Source organism: Schistocerca serialis, chromosome 2 (genome assembly GCF_023864345.2).
Source record: "Schistocerca serialis cubense isolate TAMUIC-IGC-003099 chromosome 2, iqSchSeri2.2, whole genome shotgun sequence".
Classification (NCBI taxonomy): Eukaryota; Metazoa; Arthropoda; class Insecta; order Orthoptera; family Acrididae; genus Schistocerca; species Schistocerca serialis.
In genome coordinates, this window is record NC_064639.1 from 669,036,129 (window position 1) to 669,055,583 (window position 19,455).

The 19,455-nt window shown below is 43.6% G+C and overlaps 1 protein-coding gene across 1 annotated transcript in view; it reads left to right on the forward strand.

The window, feature by feature from the left end:
• LOC126455662 (uncharacterized) overlaps nucleotides 1-19,455 on the forward strand; it is a 210,543-nt gene that overhangs the window by 995 nt on the left and 190,093 nt on the right. The window lies entirely within an intron of this gene.

Sequence of the window (19,455 nt, forward strand, 5' to 3'; positions counted from 1 at the left end):
TAACGTTTCGTCACCAGCTGCAGGAGACATTTTCCGAGTATCCGTTTTACATCGGAAGATATCTCCCGCAACTGGAGACGAAACGTTAAGAATCTGTTCTGTACATCGACCACGGCCTCTCAGACCGGAAGCTTTAACTGAAGAAATATTACAAGACTTTCTCGAGGGAGTACTACCAATCAATACCGGCGCTTCCCAGAGATCCAAATTGTGGGAGGTGGCGCTTAGGTCAAGACACTGGTCTCTTTTTCGGGAGGAAGTACGTTTAGATCCCATCTGGACAGTCTGATTTAGATTCTCCGAAACTTTCTTAAAATGAATTCACACGAATATCGGAATAGATCTTTCAAAGAAGCAACAATTTATATTCAGCTCCGTTTTTCTTCTCTAGATGACCACGATGTCGATTAAACCTGACGTCCCTGCCATGCAGTCCTTAATAGTTCTTAGATTCGAGAACTACTGTTCAGAAAAGGGCTTTCCAGCGAAACCTCTGCAGCGTACTCGAAACAACCTTTGCAGCATGATGAAGTCCGTCCACATTCCTGCGCGTTGGGCTTGGTGGCGAGCTTCAGTTCTTGTAAGTTTTCATGTACCGCAGTGTCATCATGTCATCATAACTTTTCCGGAGCTGGCGTGCCTGTTGTTTCGTCTATGCCGCAGAAGTTTCTCTGGAAAGCCCTTACACATCCTCCATATAGCCTCGATTTCTCCCCAAGCGATTTCCATAGTTTTGGAGCCCTAAAGAAAGACGTTCGAGACCGTCCATTTGCTTCGATCGAAGAGATGCAGTCTGGATACAATCATGATTTCATAGGCAACGGCAAAAGTTTTTCGGTGAAGGCATTGACCGTCTTATATCACAGTGAGATAAATGTAATAACAATTACAGCGATTACTTTTGAAATAGTAAACACTATGCTTACTTTTTCCCATATGTCTCATTTTCATTTCACTGCCCCTTATAGTTTTTAGCAGCTCACACAGAGAACGTAACTATTGGTTGAATTTCAAGTTCTCGGAAACCTTTCTTTGGAAGCATATGATTTTAACCAAGTCAAAAATATGCAAATTGCATATTTTGAGAGTGTCTCTACCTATTTAATCTCGAAGAAACCTACTTTTGCACTCCGTATTGAAATAATTCCATTGTAATTCCTTTATTTTACTATGACTGCTTTATTATTTTTGACTCTCTGACTGATCAGTTTTAATTATTAACAGAAGGCTCTGATAATCGCGCCCTCGAGCACGTTGGCAGTCGAAATATCAACAGTGTTCTCCCCTTCAAAATGCATCTGAGTTTAGTTGCTAAATCTATGTAAGCCGCTCAAGAAAAGTTTTGCATCACATGTATGTCTGCAAACGTGTGAGGGCTTAGAGTCGGTGGGAGCAGGGAATAAAAGAACGAGCCTCATGAAAATAAAATGTATATCTACTGTGAAATAAAATTAAAACAATAATCAAAATAAAAGCAACTTGTTAGAAGATGCACGTCGGTAAAACCAAAATCTGCATCTGGGTAAAATTCAATAACATGATTCTCCACCGTTTGCATTTTAACATGCATGGATCCTACTCGATATGCTGTCCAGAAAGTTGTCGAGACGTTGCTGCTCATGCCATTCCCACCCTTCGATGGTGGTCTACATCTACATCTACATCTATACTCCGCGAGCCACCTTACGGTGTGTGGCGGAGGGTACTTATTGTACCACTATCTGATCCCCCCTTCCCTGTTCCATTCACGAATTGTGCGTGGGAAGAACGACTGCTTGTAAGTCTCCGTATTTGCTCTAATTTCTCGGATCTTTTCGTTGTGATCATTACGCGAGATATATGTGGGCGGTAGTAATATGTTGCCCATCTCTTCCCGGAATGTGCTCTCTCGTAATTTCGATAATAAACCTCTCCGTATTGCGTAACGCCTTTCTTGAAGTGTCCGCCACTGGAGCTTGTTCAGCATCTCCGTAACGCTCTCGCGCTGACTAAATGTCCCCATGACGAATCGCGCTGCTTTTCGCTGGATCATGTCTATCTCTTCTATTAATCCAACCTGGTAAGGGTCCCATACTGATGAGCAATACTCAAGAATCGGACGAACAAGCGTTTTGTAAGCTATTTCTTTCGTCGATGAGTCACATTTTCTTAGAATTCTTCCTATGAATCTCAACCTGGCGCCTGCTTTTCCCACTATTTGTTTTATGTGATCATTCCACTTCAGATCGCTCCGGATAGTAACTCCTAAGTATTTTACGGTCGTTACCGCTTCCAATGATTTACCACCTATGGCATAATCGTACTGGAATGGATTTCTGCCCCTATGTATGCGCATTATATTACATTTATCTACGTTTAGGGAAAGCTGCCAGCTGTCGCACCATGCATTAATCCTCTGCAGGTCCTCCTGGAGTACGTACGAGTCTTCTGATGTTGCTACTTTCTTGTAGACAACCGTGTCATCTGCAAATAGCCTCACGGAGCTACCGATGTTGTCAACTAAGTCATTTATGTATATTGTAAACAATAAAGGTCCTATCACGCTTCCCTGCGGTACTCCCGAAATTACCTCTACATCTGCAGATTTTGAACCGTTAAGAATGACATGTTGTGTTCTTTCTTCTAGGAAATCCTGAATCCAATCACAAACCTGGTCCGATATTCCGTAAGCTCGTATTTTTTTCACTAAACGTAAGTGCGGAACCGTATCAAATGCCTTCCTGAAGTCCAGGAATACGGCATCAATCTGCTCGCCAGTGTCTACGGCACTGTGAATTTCTTGGGCAAATAGGGCGAGCTGAGTTTCACATGATCTCTGTTTGCGGAATCCATGTTGGTTATGATGAAGGAGATTTGTATTATCTAAGAACGTCATAATACGAGAACACAAAACATGTTCCATTATTCTACAACAGATTGACGTAAGCGAAATAGGCCTATAATTATTCGCATCTGATTTATGACCCTTCTTGAAAATGGGAACGACCTGCGCTTTCTTCCAGTCGCTAGGTACTTTACGTTCTTCCAGCGATCTACGATAAATTGCTGATAGAAAGGGGGCAAGTTCTTTAGCATAATCACTGTAGAATCTTAAGGGTATCTCGTCTGGTCCGGATGCTTTTCCGCTCCTAAGTGATAGCAGTTGTTTTTCAATTCCGATATCGTTTATTTCAATATTTTCCATTTTGGCGTCCGTGCGACGGCTGAAGTCAGGGACCGTGTTACGATTTTCCGCAGTGAAACAGTTTCGGAACACTGAATTCAGTATTCCTGCCTTTCTTCGGTCGTCCTCTGTTTCGGTGCCATCGTGGTCAACGAGTGACTGAATAGGGGATTTAGATCCGCTTACCGATTTTACATATGACCAAAACTTTTTAGGGTTCTTGTTTAGATTGTTTGCCAATGTTTTATGTTCGAATTCGTTGAATGCTTCTCTCATTGCTCTCTTTACGCTCTTTTTCGCTTCGTTCAGCTTTTCCTTATCAGCTATGATTCGACTACTCTTAAACCTATGATGAAGCTTTCTTTGTTTCCGTAGTACCTTTCGTACATGATTGTTATACCACGGTGGATCTTTCCCCTCGCTTTGGACCTTAGTCGGTACGAACTTATCTAAGGCGTACTGGACGATGTTTCTGAATTTTTTCCATTTTTGTTCCACATCCTCTTCCTCAGAAATGAACGTTTGATGGTGGTCACTCAGATATTCTGCGATTTGTGCCCTATCACTCTTGTTAAGCAAATATATTTTCCTTCCTTTCTTGGCATTTCTTATTACACTTGTAGTCATTGATGCAACCACTGACTTATGATCACTGATACCCTCTTCTACATTCACGGAGTCGAAAAGTTCCGGTCTATTTGTTGCTATGAGGTCTAAAACGTTAGCTTCACGAGTTGGTTCTCTAACTATCTGCTCGAAGTAATTCTCGGACAAGGCAGTCAGGATAATGTCACAAGAGTCTCTGTCCCTGGCTCCAGTTCTGATTGTGTGACTATCCCATTCTATACCTGGTAGATTGAAGTCTCCCCCTATTACAATAGTATGATCACGAAACTTCTTCACGACGTTCTGCAGGTTCTCTCTGAGGCGCTCAACTACTACGGTTGCTGATGCAGGTGGTCTATAGAAGCATCCGACTATCATATCTGACCCACCTTTGATACTTAACTTAACCCAGATTATTTCACATTCGCATTCGCTAATAACTTCACTGGATATTATTGAATTCTTTACTGCTATAAATACTCCTCCACCATTGGCGTTTATCCTATCCTTGCGGTATATATTCCATTCTATGTCTAGGATTTCGTTACTGTTCACTTCCGGTTTTAACCAACTTTCCGTTCCTAATACTATATGCGCACTATTTCCTTCAATAAGAGATACTAATTCAGGAACCTTGCCCTGGATACTCCTGCAGTTTACCAATATTACGTTAACTTTTCCTGTTTTTGGTCTCTGAGGACGGACGTTCTTTATCAACGATGATAATGTCCTCTCTGGTAAGCCGTCAGGTATTTTATCGTTTCGCCCAAGGGGGGGTCCCTCTAACCTAAAAAACCCCCGTGTGCACGCCACACGTACTCTGCTACCCTAGTAGCTGCTTCCGGTGTGTAGTGCACGCCTGACCTGTCTAGGGGGGCCCTACAGTTCTCCACCCAATAACGGAGGTCGATGAATTTGCAACCACTATAGTCGCAGAGTCGTCTGAGCCTCTGGTTTAGACCCTCCACACGGCTCCAAACCAGAGGACCGCGATCGACTCTGGGCACTATGCTGCAGATATTAAGCTCAGCTTGCACTCCGCGTGCGATGCTGGTTGTCTTCACCAAATCAGCCAGCCGCCGGAAGGAACCAAGGATGGCCTCAGAACCCAAGCGGCAGGCGTCATTCGTTCCGACATGTGCTACTATCTGCAGCCGGTCACACCCAGTGCGTTCAATAGCTGCCGGAAGGGCCTCCTCCACATTACGGACGAGACCCCCCGGCAAGCACACCGAGTGCACACTGGCATTCTTCCCCAGAGTCATTCTGTAGTCATCCAGTGTGTGCTTAAGGTTCGTGCGAGGACACGCAACAACTTTCAACTGTGTCCAAACACACTGTCATTTTCCTATCTGCACGTACCGCAGGCCGCTTCATTCGGTTGATTCCTGTATCTGGAAGGAATATGTTCAGCGGATGGAGGAGGTGTGCTCGCATCCTCCACCAAAATGTTGACTGTAAGGCTGGGCAAAATGGTTGCAGGGTCCTGTCTCGATAATGCACAATATTCAACTTACCCTTAGCAGCGACGAGAAGCACTCGACGTCCGTATATAGGGTGTTCAATATTTTGAGAGACGGTAGTATGGACCAAATCAAGGTAAAATGTCCAGTAAATATGCGATCTAAAAAATGGTTCAAATGGCTCTGAGCACTATGGGACTTAACATCTATGGTCATCAGTCCCCTAGAACTTAGAACCACTTAAACCTAACTAACATAAGGACATCACACAACACCCAGTCATTGCGATCTAAAATGCATACCTTAAAACCTATGAGCACGTATTCATCTTCTCTTCTACTGCAAGCTCTAGCCGGTTGCTGTAACCGAGCGGTTCTAGGCGCTTCAGTCCGGAACCGCGCTGCTGTTACGGTCGCAGGTTCGAATACTGCCTCGGGCATGGATGTGTGTGATGTCCTTAGGTTAGTTAGGTTTGAGTAGTTCTAAGTCTACGGGACTAATGACCTCAGATGTTAAGTCCCATAGTGCTTATCGTTAAAGGAGGTGCTCAATATGGTGTCCAATCATAGTAAGGCATGCTTCTGTCCTAAATCTTCGAGAATCACGCTCTGTTTGAAAAACTCCATGTTGGTCGTGAATGCGCTGTCATACATTGATCACGCGTTCCTGTAGTGTTTGTACATCATTAAAGGGGCTTGCATACACCAAAGATTTCAAGTGTCTTCACGTTGATGATGAAGTCCCATACTCCTCGACAGAGGGTAGGGGACGATGCGGGAGACCCGCACTGCTGTAATAGGCAAGGTCCTAGCGGAGGTGGTTTGCCATTGCCTTCCTCAGACCGTAATGGGGATGAATGATGATGATGAAGACGACACAGCAACACCCAGTCATGTCGAGCCAAGTGAAAATCCCTGATGCCGCCGGGAATCGAACCCGGGACGCCGTGCTCGGGAAGCGAGAACGCTACTGCGAGATCATGAGCTACGGACGTGTCTCCACAACCAAAGGAATTAATATCGGGGGAACCTCCCCGACTACTCCATTGCCCATTAATGTCTGTGTGAGGTATTCTCGGACATTTAGGAGAAGATGGGGTGGTGCCTTGCTTCTAAAACTTCGCGTGGATTTTCATCAGCCCATGCAAGTTAATTACGCAAATTGGTAATCTTATCTCGCATGAAACCAGCTTCGTTTGTGAACTGTATTTTTTAAGCAGATCTTTAATACATCATTGCAACGTTCTTCATTCTGACAAGCTGATTTTGTGGTCGAAGGGCATGGACGCACTGTACATGACAAGGGTGTAGCATCGCCCAGACTGCAGTATGACTAGCCCCTATAGATGTTGAAATTCTGTGTACTCTAGTTCCGGAATCTTTGTCCATTTACCACTATCAGCCGTTTTCGTAACTTTAAAGCTAATGTTTGCTAGTCGCCGTTAAAGGTGGTGGAATAATTGCGCAGACGGTACCCTGCGTTCGGAAAATTTGCATGCCGGCCGGAGCGGCCGAACGGTTCTAGGCGCTACAGTCTGGAACCACGCGTCCGCTACGGTGGCAGGTTCGAACCCTGCCTCGGGCTTGGGTGTGTGTGATGTCCTTAGGTTAGTTAGGTTTAAGTAGTTCTAAGTTCTAGGGGACTGATGACCTCAGAAGTTAAGTCCCATAGTGCTCAGAGCCATTGGAACCATTTTTTGAAAATTTTCAGCATGCAATAGACGGGCTCAGAGGTTACTTCCATTTACCAGCCCGTGTGGAATAATAAGCTCGCATTATGTAGTTAAGTACAAATATAAAAGTGTAGTAAAGTAAAAACATTTCACAAATTTATCAAAACACTAACTGGTTACATTGGAACTCCCGGGTTCCCGGGTTCGATTCCCGGCGGGGTCAGGGATTTTCTCTGCCTCGTGATGACTGGGTGTTGTGTGCTGTCCTTAGGTTAGTTAGGTTTAAGTAGTTCTAAGTTCTAGGGGACTGATGACCATAGATGTTAAGTCCCATAGTGCTCAGAGCCATTTGAACCATTTTTTTTTACATTGGAACTAATGTATATGCCGCACTTACCCAGAACTGTGAATACGGTTTACAGTAACAACACTAACAGTTATTTACTACATACTACATCCTAGGACAGTAACAGGAGAATGGGTTTTCAATTGTTTACTGCTTTCTGTACGTCGTCAGTAATAGCAAAGGGCTTGTTGCAGAGAAGATGAACAAATGCATATAGCTCTTAAGGTATACGTTTTAGAGCCCATATTTACCGGGCATTTTTGTTTTGTGTTGGTCCTTACTACCACTTCTCAAAATATGGAATACTTTTTATAGCATCTTGTTGAATGCTCGAAAGACATCGCTGTGCTGTACGCCTGTTTAATGGGCAACTCCCTGCACTGACAACACTGCTTGCCGTAAAGTGACAACACGTACACCGTTAAGCTTGAAATGACTCTTCGAGGCTCGTTGACAGCCTGGAAATATTACACACAAACCGCACTGTCTTCTTCACGATTAGAGATACAGCGATCCATACTAACTTTTACCTCCATTACGCAAGTGGCTGTAGGTAGCGACTTTTTGTGTGAAACGAGTGTTGAGGAAGCTGTTCCGGTCAAAAAACACAAATTTATGTAAGTCATGAGGATGACGCAAATCTTTTTTGACCAGGTTAATTCAATTATTTTTCTGCATTCTTCTGTAATAAGTTTTGCCTCCTCCAGTACTACTTTATCTGAAAAGGTAAGAACATTAGTTTCAGATGTCTGTATTATTACTGTGCTTTATGGAAAGGTGCATATCTGTTGAAGGAAGAGAACTGATTTTTCATCTGTGATGATTAGATTATACGTTTTACGTTTATGCTATTGTTCAGATAATAGCAAATATTCTTCTCCATTACTAGTATAGTATTTTCATGGGTTTTATCGTCAATTTTTGTGTTATCATACCCAGGAGATACGGCATAGTATGAAAACGTGAGAGGGGAATTCCCTCTGTTAAAAATGGAAATCGACACTGTTGAATAGTAGTAGGACGCATACAATCGTATGCAATGGGATTTAAGTATGCCGGCCGGAGTGGCCGTGCGGTTCTAGGCGCTACAGTCTGGAACCGGGCGACCGCTACGGTCGCAGGTTCGAATCCTGCCTCGGGCATGGATGTGTGTGATGTCCTTAGGTTAGTTAGGTTTAATTAGTTCTAAGTTCTAGGCGACTGATGACCTCAGAAATTAAGTCGCATAGTTCTCAGAGCCAATTGAACCATTTTTTTAAATTTAAGTATCATTATGACCTTTCTTTGGATGTGGCCTTGTGAGCTTTGGCCGCTAATCTCTATTGCGTCCTTCCTGTTGAGAAGTGCTCGTTCAGCTTAGCTGGCAGCGCTCTAGCTTGCCACGCGGAGACTGATAGCCAGATTAACTGCCTTTGGTATGGCATGCTGTGCCGTGTGTGTGTGTAATTTTTTTTCTAGCGTTTTCCTACATCTCTAGAAGCCGTACATTCTTTTTATTACAAATAATTTGATTTGTAGGACACCAACAACTGAGAGGCATGATTAACAGAATGACAACCGCTTCAGTTGTAATAATGATTTATTCAGTCCACGACCGGTGTCGGTATTATAAATCCCACCTTCAGGTGCAAGAAAAACTGTAATATACAGAAGGATAGGAGGGAGTGAATATTACATAGCTGAAAAAATAGAAGAACAGACCAAGAAAGCAATGCGACTCACGTACGATTACTGTACTTAGTCACGAGTAACAAGCGCTCGGTCCAGTACGTGCAAAAACTTCTAGTCATTGCATCTTGTGCGGCACTAGAAAAAAGATAACGATACAGACCTATAAATGTAACATTCGTGGGGGTAGGACGAAGGAAAAAGGGACGAAAACCAAACGCTGTACTTACACTGTCCGCCGTCGAGCAGCCACACGCTTGTCATCCGTATAAAATCATTCACTTTGTTCAAAAGTCTGCATACCAGTGTTTTAAACATTCTGCGAGCGTTTAGGAATGTGCAGAACGGCAACAGAGAATCTCCGTTGTGAGGACAAGTTATCCCCCTTCCGTCTCCCCCCTCTCCCATCCACCCACGAATATTTGGTCCGCCAGCTTTTAGCTATACGCTGTGCAAGAATAAAAATCTGTAAGCGAAGTTATTGTTTTCAATAAAACCATTTTTTGACTGATAAAAACAGAACTGCTGTGAAATGGGAGATTATTTGCATGACGCCTTCTCTTTCATAAGAAAAGCCACTCATCCACAAACACTGCTAAAATGAAATGCGTCACGATATTGGTTAACATCGCCCTACAACACATGGACCTCGCCGAAGGGGTGCGGTTTACGGATCTCTGCGACACAGGTAGCCAAACCATAGGTGCAATCGTATCGGAGGGATATCTGTGGTTCCTGAAGAGGGGCAGCAGCCTTTTCAATAGTTTTGGCGGCAATGGTGAGAATGATTGACTGATGTGGCCTTCATTAGCCAACACGGCCTTGCTACATTGGTACTGCGAAAGGCCGAGAGCAAGGGAAAATTATAGCCTTTACATTTCCTGAGGAAATGCAGTTCTACTGTACTGCTTTATGATGATGGCATTCTGGTAAAATAAGCCGGCGGAAAAAAAGTCCCCAATTCGGATTTACGGGCGAGAACTACTCAGGAGGGTGCTGTCATCAGGAGAAATGAAGCTGGCGTTCTCCGGGTCGAAGTGTCGAATGTTAGATACCTTAATCGATTAGACAGGTTAGACAATTTAAAGAGGGAAAAAGACAGGCTGAAGTTAGGTATAATTGGCATTCGTGAATTGTGGGGACAAGATGATCAGAGTCTCGTCAGGTCAGTACAGGGTTATCAACACAAAATCAAATAGAGGTAAAGAAGATGTAGGTCTAATAATGAATAAGAAAGTAGGAATGGGCGTAAGCTAGAAGGAACAGCGTGGTGAATGTATTGCAGTAGCCAAGAGTTAGCTTTTCGTGACTGCTCTGAAAATCACACATAAGTATTCTCTTTGCTGTTGGATTGTGAAGAACACGCCGTCTTGTCGTTGTTGTGAAAAACTTAATGTGATGATAGCGGAATGAGTAAACGACAAAGACTGAAGTACATAACTTGGAAAGTACATCCGTTGTTCACACTAGTATTCTTTTTGTAATTCTCATACTACAGTAGCGCCAATCAGTTTAAAGACATGGATATTTGCAGGAAAATTGTCGTTGTTTGTTGAAATAGTTGTACTTAATGTAAATGCAATAGTAACAAATCCAGCGGACCGGCAAAGCAGTCAAATGATATCGCATTTGATGTCAGTAGTACGGTACATAACAAGACATCAAAGAATCATGTGGCAGAGGGTGGAACTCGGCACAAATGCAGTCGGCTCTGTGCGGTGTTAGTGTGTGCGTATGTGCCTTACTGCGGATACGAAACAGACATCATTAGTGACAGTGCTTGTTGTGTATATAAACCACGATTGTGACAATGCCCCGCGGAAAACAGCTACCGTATGTTGAAAGTACTTACAAGGAAACTGAACTCTCTTATCGTAAAATCGCCAAGAGTTTGAACTGTACAAGTGCGATGATTGATGATGCACGGTATGAACAGGCGGAAAATATGAGCAAATTAGAAAATTATCTGAGGCATAGAAATGCTTACAGTTGCGCAAAGCAAAGGCCACAGACCGTTATTCTTCTCTCAACTTGCTGCTGATTTACAGTTGCCTATAACCGCCAGACATGTACGACAAATTTTGTTCACATGAAAAATATCTTGCATTCAGGAAATGGCTGCAGAAACCCGCTGTAACTCCCAAATATAAACAGGTGAGATTGGAGTTTGCTGAAAAACATGTGACCTGGACTTCAGAATGTGATAAAGCGATATTCAGTGACAAGAAGTAGTTTAATTTAGATGGGCAGGAAAGATTTCAGTATTATTGACATGATCTGAGAACAGAGCAAAAGGCCATAATGAGCAGAAATTTTGATGATGGAAGTATTCTGTTTTGGGCAGCCTACTGCGCTAAAGGGAAATCACGCATTGCTTGGCTGAACACTAGAATAAACTCTTAACATGTACACTGAGATGCTAAAGACAGAATTGATTAGAAAGCATGAGAACCTAAGGGGCGAAGATCTAATGCTTCAAAAGATAGTACATCTGAGTTTGTTTCTGCGCCAACCAAAAAGTGGTTTGAAGATAAAAATATCGATATCTTGCCTTGGCCTGAACGTAGCCCGTATTTGAACCGCGTGCAAAACCTTTGGGGCAAGGCGTGTTCATCGCAATGGAAGGCAATCTGAGGCTATATAGGAGCTGAAAAGAGCGATACGAAAAGAGTGGGTGACAATTTTATTTCAAGAACTACAATCTCTAACAAAATGAATGCTGAAGAGAGCTTTTGAGGTAATTACTAAGAATGGTGGTTGGACAAAACGCTAACAATGCAATAACACGGCAGTAGTGCCTTTACACCAATTCCCATCCAGGTAACACCTTATTTTGTTACTCGGTTAATGAAAGAAGCTATGTAATTCCGTCATGATTGTTTATGTCTTGTATGTGTCTATTACTTTCATGGTAAATTCGACATGCTTCAGACATGATACTATTACTTTCATGGAAACCTGCATTTATTTATTTATTTAACCTGATCAGATTAGGGCCATCAGGCCCTCTCTTACATCGGACCAGTGTTCCACACATGCAGCATTTCACACATCAGAGTTACGTCATGATAATAGTTTACATAATAAAATTAGATTACTCTAGTGACAATATGAATAAAAAGTAATGACTAAGACCTAATAAAGTAAATGCTGGCAGTATTTTTGCAACAGGTGCTATACATACAGATTATGATGAAAGCAATAATAATAACAGTAAAAAAATCAAATAATAATGATAAACATGAGAAAAATTGGCAATAGTAATGACGATTTGTGCAGATGTACATTAATATCTTGGTGTGTAAAGTAGATGTTTACTACTATAGCGAGTTTTGGGGAAGGGAGATTTAAGGAGGGGGAAAGAGGGAAGTAATGAGGTAAAGTGCATTCATGTACAGAGGAAGGCATTACTGTTGCTTAAGTAGATACGTCGTTAACTGTTTTTTGAAGCCGGACATGATTTTAAGTTCTCTAACATAACGAGGGAGGTTATTCCAGAGTCGGGTTCCCGCTACTGTAAAGGACTTGGAGAAGGTGACTGAACGATGCAGTGGAACAGAGAGGATTTTATTATGATGGGAACGTGTGTTTCTGTCATGTTGTTCCGACATAAGCGTTAAGGACGAGGAGAGATATGAGGGACAGTGTACATTTATAAGGCAGTAGATGAGACAGAGTGTATGGAAATCTCTGCGTTTGTCTGCACGCAGCCAGGACAATTTTGCATATGCTGGTGAAATGTGATCAAAAAGTCGAACGTCACAGATATATCGGACGCAGGAATTCATGACCAGTTCCAGACGTCGCGAATTTTCCTGAGAGAGGCCTTGTAGGATAATATCGCTGTAGTCAATGATTCGGAAAATAAGCGTTTGTACTAATTTCTTTTTCAGATCGAAAGGGAAGAATTTTTTATATTTTTGTAGGACATGAAGGGATGCTGATGCTTTTTTGCACACTGCAGTTACGTGCTCTGTCCAATTTAGATTTTCATCTATTATTACTGCCAAACTCTTTGCTGAGGGAAAGAAGTTAATATTTGTTCCATTTAGGATAAGAGATGGTACGGATTCCCGATGTTTTGGGCTAATGAGTTTAGAGTGACCAACAAGTACCGCTTGGGTTTTAGATGGGTTTAGTTTTAGTCCTATGTCCTGTGCCCCTTTTGATAGTGCATCGAGGTCAGTATTGAAATTTTCAATATCTTTCTTACGATTGCTTGGTTTCGCACTTAGATGCAACTGAAGGTCATCAGCATACATATGATATTTGCAATAGGTCAGAACCGATGACACATCATTGACATACAGGGAGAAGAGTATAGGACCTAATACTGAGCCTTGGGGAACGCCTGAGTCTGCCTGCCGCCATTGTGATTTTATATTCCCAGACAGGACGCGTTGCTGACGAGACGTCATGTATGAGCGAAACCATTGCACTGCACTTGGTGAGAAATTTAGACCGCTAAGTTTAGCTAGTAAGATGTCGAAGTCGACAGTATCAAATGATTTGCTGAAATCTAAGAAGCAAATGATTGTCACAAGTTTCAGGTCATCTGTCACCTTTATCAGTGCGGATGTTGTGCTACGATGTTTACGGAAACCTGATTGGTATTCGTCTAGTAGGTTGTTAGTAGTTAGGTAGTTGGTGAGCTGGTCATGAACTACAGTATATATTCTAAGGCCTTTGATAGTGCAGGAAGAAGGCAGATGGGGCGGTAGTCAGAAGGCGCTGTGCTGATGTCCTTTTTAGGCAGTGCCTTAATTTGTCCCAGTTTCCAGGCCTCAGGGAAAACACTTGTGATTAATGAATCGTTGAAAATGTCTGTTATAGAGGGTAGTAGTTGGTCAATAATAAGTTTTACCATCTGGATAGTGATGCCATCATGTCCAGTAGATGCTGATCTAATCCGCATTATGGCTTTCTTGACAGTATTGCAAGTGACGTGCTGTAGATTGAATTTTTCTTTGCTACAGTCGTTCATCCCCATGAAATAATCAATGATTCTCTGTTTTTTTTTCTTTTCAATTGTGGTTGTAGGTACTGTGAAGAATCGGTTTAGTTCTTCAGCTGGGACCATGGGATTTTCTGCAACTTTTATTTTGCCTAAACCGAGACTATGGAGATTTTTCCATAGGATGGCTGGTCTACATCTATTGTCAGCTAATGTACGGGCATGCCTGAGCTTAGCGTTTCTCACCGCTTGACTGACTATGTTTCGTTTCTGCTTGTATACGGTATGATTTTCATTCGGCTGTAGGGTGTAGGGTGTATCTTTCACATAACCCCACAGAAAGAAATCGCATGGGGTTAAGTCGGGAGAGCGTGGAGGCCGTGACATGAATTGCTGATCATGATCTCCACCACGACCGATCCATCGGTTTTCCAATCTCGTGTTTAATAAATGCCGAACATCATGATGGAAGTGCGGTGGAGCACCATCCTGTTGAAAGATGAAGTCGGCGCTGTCGGTCTCCAGTTGTGGCATGAGCCAATTTTCCAGCATGTCCAGATACACGTGTCCTGTAACGTTTTTTTCGCAGAAGAAAAAGGGGTCGTAAACTTTAAACCGTGAGATTGCACAAAACACGTTAACTTTTGGTGAATTGCGAATTTGCTGCACGAATGCGTGAGGATTCTCTACTGCCCAGATTCGCACATTGTGTCTGTTCACTTCACCATTAAGAAAAAATGTTGCTTATCACTGAAAACAAGTTTCGCACTGAACGCATCCTCTTCCATGAGCTGTTGCAACCGCGCCGAAAATTCAAAGCGTTTGACTTTGTCATCGGGTGTCAGGGAGGAGGAGGTGGATATTAGTGTTTAACGTCCCGTCGACAACGAGGTCATTAGAGACGGAGCGCAAGCTCGGGTGAGTGAAGGATGGGGAAGGAAATCGGCCGTGCCCTTTCAAAGGAACCATCCCGGCATTTGCCTGAAGCGATTTAGGGAAATCACGGAAAACCTGAATCAGGATGGCCGGAGACGGGATTGAACCATCGTCCTCCCGAATGCGAGTCCAGTGTGCTAACCACTGCGCCAGGGTGTCAGGGCTTGTAGCAATTGTAAACGGTAAGGCTTCTGCTTTAGCCTTTTCCGTAAGATTTTCCAAACCGTCGGCTGTGGTACGTTTAGCTCCCTGCTTGCTTTATTCGTCGACTTCCGCGGGCTACGCGTGAAACTTGCCCGCACACGTTCAACCGTTTCTTCGCTCACTGCAGGCCGACCCGTTGATTTCCCCTTACAGAGGCATCCAGAAGCTTTAAACTGCGTATACCATCGCCGAATGGAGTTAGCAGTTGGTAGATCTTTGTTGAACTTCGTCCTGAAGTGTCGTTGCACTGTTATGACTGACTGATGTGAGTGCATTTCAAGCACGACATACGCTTTCTCGGCTCCTGTCGCCATTTTGTCTCACTGCGCTCTCGACCGCTCTGGCGGCAGAAACCTGAAGTGCGGCTTCAGCCGAACAAAACTTTATGAGTTTTTCTACGTATCTGTAGTGTGTCGTGACCATATGTCAATGAATGGAGCTACAGTGAATTTATGAAATCGCTTCAATCATTTGTAATAGCCCTGTATATTCCTCTTGTTTATCTACATTGTTGTCGGATGTATGTAGTACAGTAGGTGACAAATCAGAGCGTATGTACGCCCCTACTTCGCCCCCTCGTCTGTTGCATCTGTCATGCCTGAGAAAGATATAGCCATCTAGGTTTACGGAAGTTGTAGGAATACTTGGTTTGAGCCAAGTCTCTGACAAAAGTATTACGTGTATATCAGTAGTTTGAACTATATATTTGAACTCGTCGAAGTGAGCTGGCAGAGACTGGAAATTTGCATGTGCAATATGCAGCTTGGTGCGTTCGGGTGTTGATTGCCCGAGGAGTCTGCCTACCGATGTTTGCGGGTCGTGGTTAACGGTGACAAGAGGGTCTGGCATGAGGAATGCGGATGGCGTGTGAAGGAGGGGGGGGGGGGGAGGATGAGGGAGTGTCCTCCCAGTTCTGTGCAGTGAAAAGCGGCCGGGAGGGGGAGGGGGTGGGTCCCCCGGGGAGGCAACGGGATCTGCGGCCAAGGTCAGCGAGGTCTGCAACGGTTCTGGAAGTAGCCGTGGGCTGACAGGGGAAGGAATTTCGCTAAACACAACGGCAGTAATCTGCACGTAACGGTAGAGTGTGATTTCTACTACTGGATACAAGAAAAACTTCCGTTTCTTGTTACGTTACTTTGTGAATCTGCTCAACAGCTTGTCGGTACATCCAGTAATGCCTTCTTTGACAGGAGAAGTTTTTTTGTTGTGGCTATTTACATTGGAAGTACGAGGTGCATTCAAGTTCTAAGGCCTCCGATTTTTTTTCTCTGGACTGGAAAGAGATAGAAACATGCGCATTGTTTTAAAATGAGGCCGCGTTCATTGTCAATACGTCCCAGAGATGGCAGCACCTTACAGCAGATGGAATTTTACCGCCAGCGGCGAGAATGAGAACTGTGTTAAATACTTAAAATGGCGACGTTTTCCTTACTTGAACAGCGTGCAATCATTCGTTTTCTGAATTTGCGTGGTGTGAAACCAATTGAAATTCATCGACAGTTGAAGGAGACATGTGGTGATGGAGTTATGGATGTGTCGAAAGTGCGTTCGTGGGTGCGACAGTTTAATGAAGGCAGAACATCATGTGACAACAAACCAAATCAACCTCGGGCTAGCACAAGCCGGTCTGACGACATGATCGAGAAAGTGGAGAGAATTGTTTTGGGGGATCGCCGAATGACTGTTGAACAGATCGCCTCCAGAGTTGGCATTTCTGTGGGTTCTGTGCACACAATCCTGCATGACGACCTGAAAATGCGAAAAGTGTCATCCAGGTGGGTGCCACGAATGCTGACGGACGACCACATGGCTGCCCGTGTGGCATGTAGCCAAGCAATGTTGACGCGCAACGACAGCATGAATGGGACTTTCTTTTCGTCGGTTGTGACAATGGATAAGACGTGGATTCCATTTTTCAATCCAGAAACAAAGCGCCAGTCAGCTCAATGGAAGCACACAGATTCACCGCCACCAAAAAATTTCGGGTAACCACCAGTGCTGAAAAAACGATGGTGTCCATGTTCTGGGACAGCGAGGGCGTAATCCCTACCCATTGCGTTCCAAAGGGCACTACGGTAACAGGTGCATCCTACGAAAATGTTTTGAAGAACAAATTCCTTCCTGCACTGCAACAAAAACGTCCGGGAAGGGCTGTGCGTGTGCTGTTTCACCAAGACAACGCACCTGCACATCGAGCTAACGTTACGCAACAGTTTCTTCGTGATAACAACTTTGAAGTGATTCCTCATGCTCCCTACTCACCTGACCTGGCTCCTAGTGACTTTTGGCTTTTTCCAACAATGAAAGACACTCTCCGTGGCCGCACATTCACCAGCCGTGCTGCTATTGCCTCAGCGATTTTCCAGTGGTCAAAACAGACTCCTAAAGAAGCCTTCGCCGCTGCCATGGAATCATGGCATCAGCGTTGTGAAAAATGTGTACGTCTGCAGGGCGATTACGCCGAGAAGCAACGCCAGTTTCATCGATTTCGGGTGAGTAGTTAATTAGAAAAAAATCGGAGGCCTTAGAACTTGAATGCACCTCGTACTGTACTGTCCCCGCGAACACACACGCTCGGCGCTGTGGCTTATGGAAGCGAACGTAAACATTCGTTTTATAGTTTCAAATGTCGTGTTTTGTTGCAATACTTTATTTAATTTTCCAGATGGTTTTCGCTATATTAAAGGCGTCTTCACTGTTTTTAATGGAATGATAGACAGTTTTTTACATGCCATGATATTTATAGGAAAAATATAAAATGTAACTGTTACCTGTCTGTCCTGCCAAAATCTGCAGTTTTTCTTGTGCGGTCACGGGTTAAGGATGCAGTTCCACTTAGGAAAATTCGTCACGTCTTCGCCTCGAAATCTTTCATTTTCCATTAATTAAATGGTGTGAAACACTTCACTGCTGATTTGACAACCGCTTCAGATGTGTACTGTGACGATTACAGTTGTGAAAAGTTTGTTTAGTTTCTGTCTCAAGACATACTTGTGTACATAAGTGTTACCAACTTATTATGTGTTCTTTTCTGTACTTAGCTCTCATTTCATGTACGCGTGCGCGCGACCATGTGAAACAGCTTTTTATGGATTGGGACGATTAGGAATCTTGTAGCATATATATATAAAAGATATTTTCTTTGGTTATTTTTGCCGGCCGGTGTGGCCAAGCGGTTCTAGGCGCTTCAGTCTGGAACCGCGCGACCGCTGTGGTCGCAGGTTCGAATCCTGCCTCGGGCATGGATGTGTGTGATGTCCTTAGGTTAGTTAGGTTTAAGTAGTTCTAAGTTCTAGGGACTGATGACCTCAGATATGAAGTCCCATAGTGCTCAGAGCCATTTGAACCATTTGAGCCATTTTGGTTATTTTTGTTGATGACTTCCCATATCTCTCTTCTTTTCGAAAGATGGCCATTGCCTCTAAGTACTTAATACATCAACTGAAAGTTGTTGCACTGGGTGATCAGCAAATTCTATGCTAATTCCCCCAAGTATTCTGATAGCTTGGAGGCTTACAGTAGTTAGCACGCTGACCTTGTACTCGCGAAGACAGTGGTTCCAAACCCCGTGCGACTATCTATATTTAGATTTCCCGTCATTTCCGTATATCATTTAAGGTAAAAGCCGAGATGTGTACTTAGATTTCCTTTTCCTGTTGTAAGTAATGATCCGTCTGCAATGCCCTCATCCTCCACTGGAAGTTAAACCAATTCTTTCCTTTTTTTTACGAAAACGGTGTTTATTCGATTTCAGATTATTGACTGGTTCAGTCCGCTACTCTACTGCACACGACGAAGACTGCACTAGATTTGTAGCATATAGTTTGTAAGAAACTGGACAACAGCATACCCCACTGTCGTAGTTTTCCTTCCGTACTAGTTGTATACTCAGGCGTAAAATATTGTTGACTGAGCTTTTAGAATGCCGAAAGGAGCCAAAACGTTTCAGAAACGTCGGGTGCCAGTCACAAGTGACAAAGCTTTGTCTGTTTTAGAGACGTAGCCAGGGGAAAAAAAAAAAAAATATCGATTAGCACTATGGAACTTAACATCTGAGGTCATCAGCCCCCTAGAACTTAGAACTATTGAAACCCAACTAACCTAAGGACACGATACACATCCATGCCCAGGGCAGGATTCGAACCTGCGACCGTAGCGGTCGCGCGGTTCCAGACTGTAGCGCCTAGAACCGCTCGGCCACCTCGGCCGGCGTCGTGTATTTCAACCCAGAAAATAGTGGAACATATGTGTTCGAGAAGAAAATTAAATATTTGGCTAATTACTAACAGTGTAACCCTGCTCCTATTAAGCCTCGTTTTCCTGTAGGTCATTCCTCGAAGAAATAGCGGTAATGGGGCTTTATTTCGGACACTGCTGTGGTTAGAATACTGCGTTCACCGACTGACTGCAGCTGTATTTGCGAACTGAGTGATCAGGCTGCAG